Genomic DNA, 13,133 nt, shown 5'->3' with positions numbered 1-13,133 from the left:
TATATAGCCAAAACTGAGAGTACTAATGGGAAGCTAAAAATGGTTTCAATCAACTGACATATATTTATTTAATGAGTGTTCATTTTAAGTTCTGTGATTTGGGATTGTAGAGATAACAAGTATGAGACTCTGTCAATTATAATCTAAATAAGGAGTTAAATAATGACATGACTTAATTCATAGAAAAGCCTGTATTATATCTACATTCAATTCATTTGCTGATTTTTCAGTATACAGAATTTATAAAAAGATGAATAAAGGATTGTATCACCATTTGAAAAACAAAAATGGCTCCCAGGTTTGAGCAGCTGGTTGGAGTTTAGGGTTTAAATTCCAGATTTACTTCTCTTATCTTAGAATGTATAGAAATGTTTCACTTTCTTCATCAATGAGATGGTTATAATGTCTACTTTATAGAATAATAAAAAGATACTTACTGCTTACAAAATATTCATGTGCTTCTTTATGTTTCCAAACTCCTTTGTGGTTATGCCTGGATATGTAACTTCATTCTGGTCAATGGGCTGTGAAAAAAGGTGAAATATGTCACTTCTAGTCCAAAGAATTTTCTTGCTACTGTGTAATCTTTAATTGTTCCCTGTTGAAGTGTTCTGGAAGCAGAAGATCCACCCCTGAAAGTTACTCGATTAAAATTTCATTGGAATAAATTTGCATGTTGTTAATTGTGCTGAGATATCTGGGTTTATTTGTCATAGCTACAGAACCTGTGCTGATTGGTGAATAGGACTGTTGTGAGGTTCATATGGGATTAGTATAGCGCCTGGCACAGAGTAAGGAAGCAATAACTGTACATCATTATTAATTACAAACCTTTCTAAATAATCTCCACATCTTCAGGCCCAAGATAGAGAGTTGCATGCTCTACCAACTGACTCAGCCAGGCACCCACAAATAGTTCTAAATAAAATTAGTTATTAAAACCTTTTTAGTGTTTTATTTTGTTACAGTAATAAATCAATATTGGGGGGGGAACCCTTTAGAATGCATTAGCAGAATGTTTCCAAAACTACTTCAATGATTTTAGTTTCTCTAATTCTTTTTTCCTAATTGAATACACTTGATCTTTTGTGATAGGAGCTCCTATTCATTAAACTTTACTTTCTGTAAACACAGTATATGTTTTTGGTCAGAGGACTTTAAGGTTTTTATTTATGGATAATTCATTGCTCTAAACCAATAGTGAAAACTAGTGATCTTTCAAACATGGAAACACCCTGTAATTTTCTTCTGGCATTGCAACAACTTTGATGTTCATCTTTCTCTCTTCTGGCTGAACCTATATACACTTAAGTACAGGATCACATTAAGAAAATGCTCAGACCACATGTAAACAACCTGTGGCTAGACAATTCCTGAACCCTATGCTATGTCCAATTTTCAAAGGATGTAAGCTTCTGTGTTGTTTTCTCTACCATATATTTTTCCACAAAAGTCCTACTTACTACTTTATCATGAACCAGTGTATTTGGGCATAAGTCTAGACATGCTGTGATTTGAAAGAAGTCTATCCTTTCCTGCCTACCCCACCCTTTTGCCCTCTGAAAAAGAGTTTGGACATCTCATGCCTGAGACATAGTTCTGTGGGTATGTTTAGGCAGTGCATCATGATTAAAATGATTTGGGGAAAAGATCTGGATGCTAAGGAATTAGAATAAACTTTAATCATCTGCAGATGAAAATAAGATAAGATAAAAATAAATACATAATAAGAAATGAAAAGAAAAGCAATGGAGATTGAGTTAAGTCAACTGGTGATCAGTTTTATTTTTCAATAAATAAATTTACTGATTTAAAGAAAAGGAAGAAAAAAAGAAACTTTCTGTGAATGTATCTGACAAACAGGATGATTCCATAACATTCAAGTATATCAGTTGATGGAAAACAAACCCGGAACTTCTGTTCATTTAGTCAGTGGATTTTATACGCTAAATTAGGAACCTGTTTCTCTGCACTTTTCCTTCATCTTCTTTCCCTCAGTAGTTAAGATATGACTCACCAGGATTGATTATACAGCTGACAAAAACAACCATGAGAAAGCAGGATGAGTGGTGAGAGGTGGGGGTGAACAACACTCATTTAAATATGGCAGAAACATCTCCATTTAGGAGAGTTCTTCTGAGAATGTTTCAGAGCTCAGAGGTAGGAAATTGAGCCTCCACAAGAGGCCCAGGACTAAGAGGGCTGATGGAATATTCTGTCAGAATAGGCAGGGCCCCAGGATATAAGGCGGACAGGCCCTAGTCACTGCATACACTGCATACTGTAACCAGAAACTTGGATGAAGAAGACAATGCTGTACTTTATAGAAGGACATAAACACAAGGCTGGGGGGGGGGGTGCTTTAATGCAGTGAGCCATGGTAACACAAAATTGACTGGCAGAATGGTTGAGACAAAATGAACTTTAAGAGGGATAACTATAAAAGATGTAGTCTTTTAATTTAAAATAAATATGCTTTAAAAATAAAATAAATATGTTCTTTAACTCAGTAATTTCTAGTTTCATGTTCATATATGTTCAAAGATACATACATACAAACTCAGGATCTTTGAAGCTTTTTGTGTAATTTCACAGAGCAGACACAGCAAATATCCTTCAATAAGAGTGGTTGGCTAAACAGACTATGTTATGTGACCCAAGAGAAACTGGCAGATTTTAAAAATACATCCAAATATGCTTATATAGAATGATGGAGTATGGAATAATCTCCTAAATATATTGTTAGATGAGAAAAGCAATCTGTAATGCTATACATATAGTATTCTCTAATACAAAAGATAAAGAAAATTGAGTCTTCAGGGTAGCTAGGAATGCACTGTTAGGAAAGAAAGGGTATTCTAGGCAGCTAAAATGGAGTGTGCAATTAACATAGGTGTGTAAGAGCTTATATGTTCAGGAAATAGTGAATAGTCCACCTAGGATACACAGCAAATCCCCTAGCTGCTAATCCTATATTATCATTTCCTCTTCTTGAATACTGTCATGAATGCCAATGCAAATGTGTTATGATATCCAAAAAAGAAAACAATCCCTGGTTACTTAGAGTAACACCAACACTGCTAGAAATGATTTAAATAAACACACAGGCAGGGCCTGCGTACATAGAGACAACCTTGGCTTTCAGCAATAGAAGCTACTTGCTCCTCCCAAAGTAGAGATATGATGCCTTTTGGTTTAGAGTGTGACGTCAACTTTAACCATCTCCCAGAGCAACAAGGGAATCAATAACAGCCTTATAAGTAAACAGGTACCTTGGCTGTTTAAGTACCTCTATTACCTATTGGCAAAGAAGGCAAACATTTATTCATTGTACTGATAAATATGACAATTTAAGTTTCCTTCTGTAAAATTCTGAATTAATTCTGGGGGCATCGTTTGCTATTGTGTGTGTATTAACCTGTAGCTTTGAACTGCATTACTATATTTATCCTCATTTGTAGACCCAACCTCTATAGTAGATTTGCTTATATAAGGTCTATTTTAGAATCATGGTTTCAACTTTGTAAGTCTTGTGGTTAAGTCAGGATAATACTGCAGTCAGTGCTGGATATCACATCATGGGCCAGAGTGTAGAGTGGGCAAAAGTTTTCCTTTGTGTCCGCCCAGTCTTTTCATACAGGACCCTATATTAATGCTTCTCTTCTCAAGATCAGAGTCATCTCTTTCTTGGTCCCCTGCTGAATCTAACTCCTCGGAATTCACCATGGAAATCATACTTTGGTCAAAGCTGTTCCTAAACATAACAAAAAATGTTCTAGTCCAAAGGAGTTTTTCGCTTTCTCAGCAAATGTTTCTCTAATTCATTCTTATGAGTTTGTAGACATAAGTAAATGGAATATGATGATAAATCTAATTTCCGCTTTTTTGCAAAGGACTCTTGATTCTTGGTTTTCTTCCTTCACTGTATCTTGAAGCTCTTCCCCACCTATATGTGGCTGCTTAATGATGAATGTATCACTTGATTTTTATTCTGGAAAATTCTGGTTTGGGCTAGGACTCTAAGAATTTCTGGTAGTATTATCTGTGATTATTTTAACAATTATTATTATTATTACTATCATTATTATTATTGCAGTTGGCTTTGTGCCCCTGGGATGCTCTCTCTCCTTTAGTATAATCAGTTATGAGATAAAGTTGTCAGATGAAGTTTTCTCTTATGTACCATTGGGCCTCTAAGCTCTATAATCCTGTGATTTTTGTTTCTGTAAGTCAGCTGATATTTTTGGTGACTTGGAAGTTGGTCTCCACAATCAGACTCCCCTGCCCATTTGGCATCAGTTGCCTGTTCACCCTGTACTCTGTGAACCTCCTTCTCACACAGGAATCTCTTTGATCTCAAAGCAGCTCTGTAAGGTGCAGAGAAAAACAAATACCAGGCTGTTTCCCTTCATGGTGCTCATGGCAGTATGAGTTGTCCTAAAGAAAAAGAAAGCTTAAAAACAACTGATAGTACTATGCTTGAAGAAACATTTGCAAGTACCAAATTAATTTCTATCAACACAAACAAATATGCTATTTTAGAAAAGTTTCCCAAACATAAAAGGAATAGAATGAATGACATTTTAAAATGGCTTTGAATGTCCATTTTTATAAACATAACAACACCCGGTGGGGTTCATTGTGGGGGGAGGCAACTCCTGCTTTTACCACAAACTAAATTCTCTAGAGCTTTGAGGGAATGATTTTTATAGTAGTCCTTTCTTCATCAAGCAGTTATATCAAATTATTCCTAGCATGCATGTAATTCACCAATGAACAGACTATAAATATGCTTTTTCATAAAAATAAGAAATTAATTATGCATGGATATACATAAGTTAAATTAATTTGATAATGAACATGCAGAAGCAAGAAATCTTTAATCAAAAATCACCCTGGTGCCTTACAAGGAAAAAGTAAGGACATTTTAATATTAAAGCCTAACTAAGCATTGAATATGCATTATATTCAGAAACTGGGGATGGACAAGAATCATCAGACCTGAGTTAAGATGTATTAATTTTTACATGAGGTACTTCTATAATAAGAACAGTTGATAATAAAGAATACTACTGATAAAAACTAAGCCAAAGCATGTATATAGATTTATATATAGGAGAGGTAATTTCTTAATTGCATAGGACTACATTTACATAGGCATTCAGTACTTCACTTAAATATGACATATTAAAATAAAGGATCTAATCCATTAAAAAACATACAAATCCTATCCCCAAAAGGACAATGGGATTTTTTTCTTAACAACCAGGAAAAGTGTTTTGGTGTTCTCACCTACTTCTATAGGGATTAAAAACACAGACTTTGGGATTAGAAATATTTAACATATTTTCTTGATGACCTTGGGAAAATTACTTGGGAAAACTCTTCTGAGCATCATTTCTTTATTTCTAAACTGGGATACAAATATTTATTTCATAGAATTGTTGGGAGAATTAAATAAAATAATGTTTATGAAAGCATTTATCTTAGGATCTGGCTATAGTCAGAAAAGGTATCACTTATTTTTAATTTAATATTACTGATTTTTCTGTACTTTATGAGTTCTGTGTGGCTGATGGACATATATGGGTCATTTATCTCTGACTGTTCATAGGTATCTTTGGGTTTGAAAGGAGGTCTGGGACCAGGAAGTAGATGAAGCAAATCTGGATTGTGCTTATTGTGTATGAGGATTGATTGGATGGTTTGAGTTACTGGAATTTGAGACTGATTTAGCATTTTAACTGAGAGATGGGAAAGTGGTAAGAAGAAAAAAGTTATTGCAGGGAGGGTAGAAATGTTAAATATTCAGCGCTTCAAAAACACAATCTTGTAGCCTAACATGGCTTCAGGACTCACCAGAGCATACCAATCAATTGGAGTTGGCCCAAGAGATAAAACTTGTTTGCCATCTGTTAGAATGATCAATGACAATTAAATTGTGTCCATGGACCAGTAGCACAAACATTGCCTGAGTATGTTTAGAAAAACAAATTTGGGGGCTCCTGGGTGGCTCAGTTGGTAAGGCATCTGACTTTGGCTCAGGTCATGATCTCACAGTTCGTGGATTTGAGTCCCGCATTGGGCTCTGTGCCTGAAGCCTACTTTGGATTCTGTGTCTCCCTCTCTCTCTGTCCTCCCCCTGCTGATGCTCTGTCTCTGCCTCTCAAAAATAAATAAATGTAAAACAAACAAACAAAAAAGAATTAACTGGAGCATTTCTTAAGACAGGTGCTTTAAAAGTAAAAAAAAACAAACAAAAAACAGAAATGCAAATTCTCAGACCTATCCCAAGGTGAGTGAGTGAGGCTGGTTTAGGAAGACTTCCAGGTGCTTCTGATGCATGCCAAAATGTGAGAAGCCTACTCAGATATTCTTTTTATCAACAAATTGGGGCTTCTCAGGTGGCAAAATGGTGAAATGAACAGAGACTAATGTTATATAGGGCCTACTACATTCCAGGCAATGTCCAATGTGCTTTCATGTGCTTATTTCTCCCAGTAGTCTTTTAATGTAGATAGTTCTAGGTAGCTTAAAGAGATAATAGATAGACAGAAAAGAAGAGAGAGGAAAGAAAGAAGAAAGGAAGAAAGGGAGGGAGGGAGCAAGAAAGTCAGGTAGCTGGAGAGAGAGAGGCAGGGAAGAAAAAAAGGAAAGAAAGAGAGGGCAAGGAAAGAGGAAGGGAAGAGAGAGAGAAGGGAAGGAGGGAGAGACAAAGGAGGAGAAAAGGACGGGAAACCAGATTTCTGAGTAGTTATATAGCTTTCATGCAACTAGTAATAGGTTGCATTAGAATTTGATTCCTGGTTTAATTTTAAAGCTCAGCATCTTTTTTTTCTCTTCCATTCTGCTACACTAGGCAATATATGTAAGAATCAACCATTTCTGGGGCTCCTGGGTGGCTCAGTAGGTTAAGAGTCTGACTTCCGTTCAGGTTATGATCTCGTGGTTGGTGAATTTCAGCCTTGAGTTGGGCTCTGTGCTGACAGTTCAGAGCCTGGAGCCTGCAAAGGATTTTGTCTCTCTCTCTCTCTCTCTCTCTCTCTCTCTCTCTCTCTGCCCCTCCCTCACTCATGCTCTCTCTCTCTCTGTCTCTCAAAAATAAATAAACATTAAAAAATTAAAGAATAAACCATTTCTATGGTGCCAACAAAATTTGTTTGAGCCAGAAAAAAAGATGTACTTGAGAAATTAGATCTCAGTTCACCACTCCCTTCACAGAATACCATTTCTCACAAAATCATTATGAGCCAAAAAGCCATCCAATTCCTAAAATATCAGAATAACTTTATTCACCATGAAATCCAGAGAGGCTGTGGAAATAAAAGCATGTCAATGAAGAATTTGGCCCTTAGAGGTAGGAGAAAAAGTTTTGGTCAGAACATCAGGATTGATAATAAAAATTCCCAGTCACTTTTAAAAGTTTAGCAGATTATGTGTTATGTTTTCTAATATGAATTTCCAGATAAAGTTTCAGGAAGAGATCTGAATAAAATGTTCTAGTAACTGTTTCTTTTTCTTCCATTTTTTTTGAATACTTCTTTTTTTGGCCAAAAAGAATTTTTCTTGTGCCTGACAAAATAAACAAAATGCAAACTAGACAAAGAATAAGGTACTTTAAAACAATTAATGCATGCATAATTTTAGCTAATGCAAACATTTTCATAAAATCCAAAGTCTTCATGGTAGTTACTTTAACTGGAACCTATGTGCAATCAGGTAGGTAAAAGATTAATGTGAGGAAGCATAACACAAAGATCACATGAATTTTACAGGACTTGATGCTCAGCTGCTTACTCTCTACAGCACTGTCACTGTCATACACCAAAAGTGCTGGTGTGGTCTGGGGGGCTGGCATCATGCCAAATGGCATATCTTCACCGTGTAGTATGAAGGCTGGTCTTTGGTTTTCTTTTCTGTAGGTATCTTTGAGATAGCTTCAATGATTACAGTATCCAAAGGGCAAACTGAACAAGTTAGATATCACATCAAAAAGGACAAGTCATCTGTTGTCCAGTTGACTCTCATAATATTTATGTGACCTTAATCATAAGGATTTCTTTATCTGAACCATGTGGCATGGAAATAGAAGCACAAATTCTCTTTGTTCAATACTAGTTTGTCAGAACCCACTAATTAATTTTCCTGTGTGGTTTATTGATCTGCATCTATTTATTCTGAGTTTTCTCTTTTTTTCCTCCTTGTGGTAGGTCTGCAGGTTACTGTGTTCTCTATAAATTGTTTTAAAGCACCCATACTCCCACTCTCTGCTAAAAATAAAGCAGGAAATACAGACAAAATATATTATACTTTTATAGCCAGTTTTCCTAATCCTCAAATTTCTATTCTATTTATTTCCATGAGGTTCCTTTGTAGTAAGTGATAGAAATCCTCAATTTATAATATAGTCTTTTGTCAGTCATTCTACTGGTTGCCTTCAGGTAGAGATCAACAAATACTTTCAGGCAGTTTGCCTTTGTTGACACACCTTAAAAGAGGAGCAGAGATTTCAACCTCCAGATGTTTTGAACTCTCCAGCTAGTTAAAACTTTCAGATAAGGTACTCCAGTATCTCACTGTCCAGAAGACACACTTGTTGTTCTCCTGATACAAATGTGTGCTCAGTATTTGTGAACAATCAGCAACATCATAGGTGGCAACTTTCTACAGTTCAGATGAAGGGGCAATTTTTTGGACCAGTAGCATGCCAATGGTGGCTGTCTCCCAGCTGTGAGAGTACTGGGACTTGTGCCATCTCCAAATATAATATTAACTTTGTCCTCAACATGATGACTTATCTTATGGGTTTGGGTTAGTAAGCAAGACATCTGGTTAATGTCAGCTGAATTGAATATATATTTACTGAGCTCAATATGTGACATTCTAGATACATAAAATGCAATGGGGATACATGCTCTTTGATAGCTCTGAGTCTTATAAATTTTAATGGAGGCAAGTCAAAATTACAGCCTATTTACAGCCCCAGAACAACAGCCTGTCCACACAGTTGGTGATGATAGATAATGAGGATAAAGTAACCAGTAACGATAATCACATATTGAGAAATTACTATGTTTCAGATATGATGTTAAATTCAATGTATGTGTGATTTACTTCAATCCTCTCTGCCCCTTGAAAAAACTTCACACATTACTATTTCTATATTACAACTGAAGAAATTAAAGCTCAGAGACATTAGCTACATGAAAAACCTTGAGTGTGGCTGAAGCCTGACTATAGTGTCTGTACCATCCCCTTTTTTATTCTGGACATTACTAGTCCTGAAACTGGCAATTATAATGTTGGCATTTTAATAAAGACAGATATTTGCGGAAATACATTGGCTAGCTTGCTCTTTTATAAAGGATATAGGAGTTATGTATATACATGAAATGCAAAACAGAAAGAGATGGAAAGCAGGTAACTGACACAGTTGCAGCATAATAACAGCCACATAAATAGGCATATCTTATGAAGCTAATATATAGATAATTAGCATTTTAAGTATTTTATGTAAATTAAATCTTTTAAACCTATAGCAGCTCTATTATTCTCAGTTTGTAGTTAAAGAAATACCCTAGAAATTCAAGAAAAACTTTCTGAAAGGAATAACCAAGTAAAATTTGAAGCATAGTAATAATTAGATACAAAAATTAGAATAAAGAGTATGTGTCAGGATAGGTTAGAATATGCTGCAGAAATACTTATCTCAAAATTCTTAAGGGCTGAAAACAACACAGGTTTATTGCTCCCTTATATTTCATGTCCATCTCAGGACACTGTCCTTACTCGGGGACTGATAGTGCATCATCTGGAATGTTGTTAGTTGCCATGACAGGAGGGAGGAAGATTGAAAATCATACATCTGTTCCATAAAACCTTATGCTTTGATGTGACACATATTGCTTTTACTCACTTTTCACTGGCCAAAGCAAATCATGTGATCATGGCTAAGTTCAGTGGCATAGGGAGTATGATCCTATCATGTACCAGAGGAGAATATTTGGAAATAGTGGTGAATGGTACTAATTATTGCTACAGGGTAAAGACCAGAAGACTGTTCCAGACAGAACCCGGGGGGTAAGGCCTGATAATGTTCCACATGGATGGGAAATTATAAATTTTGGTATTGCTAAATAAATTGTGAAGCAGGCATCTTTTTTGGCAATGGTAGATTAAGGTTAGGTTATAAAAGTCCTTTTTGCCACTTGTATAAGCTTGGACTTTATTCTTTAAGCTGTAGGGAAACTTTTGGGCTGAAAAAGGGGAATGATTGTCAGATTTTGTTTTACATTGGTGATTGTGGCTTTAGTGCAATGAATGAATTTGAAGAAGTCAAAACTAGAAATAAGAAACTCAAATAGAACAGAATTAAACTAAGGGCCTTGCCTTTCTAATCATTTCCTCCCTGTAATACTTAGCACAAGGCCCTTTATATGACTGGTGCTTGTCATAGCTCAAGACTCAGCCAGTTAACTAAAGGTACAGGGCACAACATGGGGATACAATTTCTAGAACATGGAATAAAACAGAAAAGCACGGGTGATGACTGGAGCACAGAAGAGAGACAACTAAACTATGTTAGTGAATGCAGAGAAGATAAGATTAATAAATATTTAAGATATATAATTGATGGGCCTTGTTGATTAATTGAATATGGAAGGTAAGGGCAAGTAAAAGGCTAGCAAAGCTCTCAGATTTAAGATTTGGTAAATGTGGATTCATTAAATGACATGAAATATAAAAGGAGCAGGATTGAGGGTAAATTGTACTTAGAATATTAGTGGATTTCACAAGATTGAAAATGTTCAACAGGTATTTATAAATATAAGTCTGAAATCTGGAGGAAAGGTCTGGATAGGGATTTAGTTTTGGAAATCACTAGCATACAGGTGGTAGTTAAGATTTTGAGAGTGGAGGACAGTCCAAAGAGAAGCTCTACCACAAGAAAAGCAGTGGACCAGGGATAGAACTCAGAAACTCCAACATTTTGAATAGAGACAAATCAGGAAGAGTTTATGAAAGAGAGAAAAAAGGAATGGACAGAGGCAAAAATAGAGAGCCAAAAAGAGAACTCAACAAAGTCAGAAGCATCAGTCAGATCCAGAAAGATGAATAAAGTCTTAAAGTGACATTTGGAATTGGAAATAATTAAGATTATAAAATATACTTCTCCCAAACAGCCCTAGTGAGTATAACTGATATATGACAATTTTCACACTTTTTAATGTATATGATTTTAGGGGTTTGGACATAGTATACACTTGAGAAGCCAATGATACCATCACAGTAATATCTGTCACCTCCAAACTTATTTGTGACTCTTTATTTTATTGTTTTGTAGTTGTAAAGCAGAGCTAATACCCATTCTTATCAAACTATTCCAAAAAATAGAAATAGAAGGAAAACTTCCAAACTCATTCTACGAAGCCAGCATCACCTTGATACCCAAACCAGACAGAGACCCAGCAAAAAAGGAGAACTACAGACCAATATCCTTAATGAATACCAATGCAAAAAACCCAACAAGATACTAGCAAATCGAATTCAACAGCATATAAAAAGAATTATCCATCATGATCAAGTGGGATTCATTCCTGGATTACAAGGCTGGTTCAATATTCGCAAATCCATCAATAGGATCCATCACATTAACAAAAGAAAGGATAAAAACCATATGATCCTGTCGATAGAACAGAAAAAGCATTTGACAAAATACAGCACCCTTTCTTAATAAAAACCCGTGAGAAAGTCAGAATAGAAGGAACTCACCTAAACATTATAAAAGCAGTTTATGAAAAGCCCAGAGCTAATATCATCCTCAATGGGGAAAAACTGAGAGCTTTCCCCCTGAGATCAGGAACACGACAGGGGTATCCACTCTCACCACTGTTGTTTAACATAGTGCTGGAAGTCCTAGTATCAGCAATCAGACAATAAAATGAAATAAAAGGCATCAGAATTGGCAAAGAAGAAGTCAAACTTTCACTTTTCGCAGATGACATGATACTCTATATGGAAAACCCAGCAGACTCCACCAGAAGCCTTCTAGAACCGATCAATGAATTCAGTAAAGTTGCAGGGTACAAAATCAATGTACAGAAATCAATTGCATACTTATACACCAAAAATGAAGCAGCAGAAAGAGAAATCAAGAAACATCCCATTCACGATTGCATGAAAAACCATAAAAACCAAGGATGTAAAAGACCTATATGATGAAAACTATAGAAAACTTATGAAAGAGATTGAAGAAGACACCAAGAAATGGAAAAACATTCCCTGTTCATGGATCGGAAGAATAAACATTGTGAAAATGTCATTACTACCCAAAGCAATCTACACATTCAATGCAATTCCCATCAAAATTGCACCAACATTCTACTCAAAGCTAGAACAAACTATTCTCAAATTCGTATGGATTTGGATACAAAAGAACCGAATAGTCAAAGTCATATTGAAGAAGAAAACCAAAACAGGAGGCATCACAATCCCAGGCTTTCACCTCTACTACCAAGCTGTCATCATCAAGACAGTATGGTATTGGCACAAAAACAGACACATAGACCAATGGAATAGAATAGAGAACCCAGAACTGGGCCCACAAATGTATGGCCAATTAATTTTGGACAAAGCAGGAAAGAGTATCTGATGGAACAAAGACTGCCTCTTTAGCAGGTGGTGCTAGGAGAACTGGACAGCAACATGCAGAAGAATGAAACTAGACCACTTTCTTACACCATACACAAAAATTAAGTCAAAATGGCTGAAGGACCTAAATATGAGACAGGAAACCATCAAAACCCTCGAGGAGAAAGTAGGAAAAAACCTCCTTGACCTCAACTGCAGCAATTTCCTACTCGACACATCCCCAAAGGCAAGGGAAATGAAGCAAAACTGAACCCTTGGGACTTTATCAAGATAGAAAGCTTCTTCACTGCAAAGGAAACAATCAAGAAAACTAATAGGCAACCGACAGAATGGGAAAAGATAGTTGCAAATGACATATCAGATAAAGGGCTAGTATCCAAAATCTACAAGGAACTCACCAAACTCCACACCCACAAAACAAATAACCCAGCGAAGAAATGGGCAGAAGCCATAAAGAGACACTTCTCCAAAGAGGACATCCA

The 13,133-nt window shown here is 36.0% G+C and overlaps 1 long non-coding RNA gene across 1 annotated transcript in view; it reads right to left on the bottom strand.

Annotated features, from left to right (window-relative positions):
- Positions 1 to 457: 457 nt before the first annotated feature.
- Positions 458 to 13,133, bottom strand: part of LOC115296245 — a 115,025-nt gene continuing 102,349 nt past the window's right edge. Inside the window, exon 5 of the long non-coding RNA XR_003910803.1 lies at positions 458 to 524. This is a non-coding gene — a long non-coding RNA (uncharacterized LOC115296245). The remainder of the gene's footprint in view (positions 525 to 13,133) is intronic.

This window comes from Suricata suricatta, chromosome 7 (genome assembly GCF_006229205.1).
Source record: "Suricata suricatta isolate VVHF042 chromosome 7, meerkat_22Aug2017_6uvM2_HiC, whole genome shotgun sequence".
NCBI classification, from domain to species: domain Eukaryota; kingdom Metazoa; phylum Chordata; class Mammalia; order Carnivora; family Herpestidae; genus Suricata; species Suricata suricatta.
Note: the sequence above shows the minus strand (reverse complement) of the source record. Positions and strands in the feature narration are given on the sequence as shown.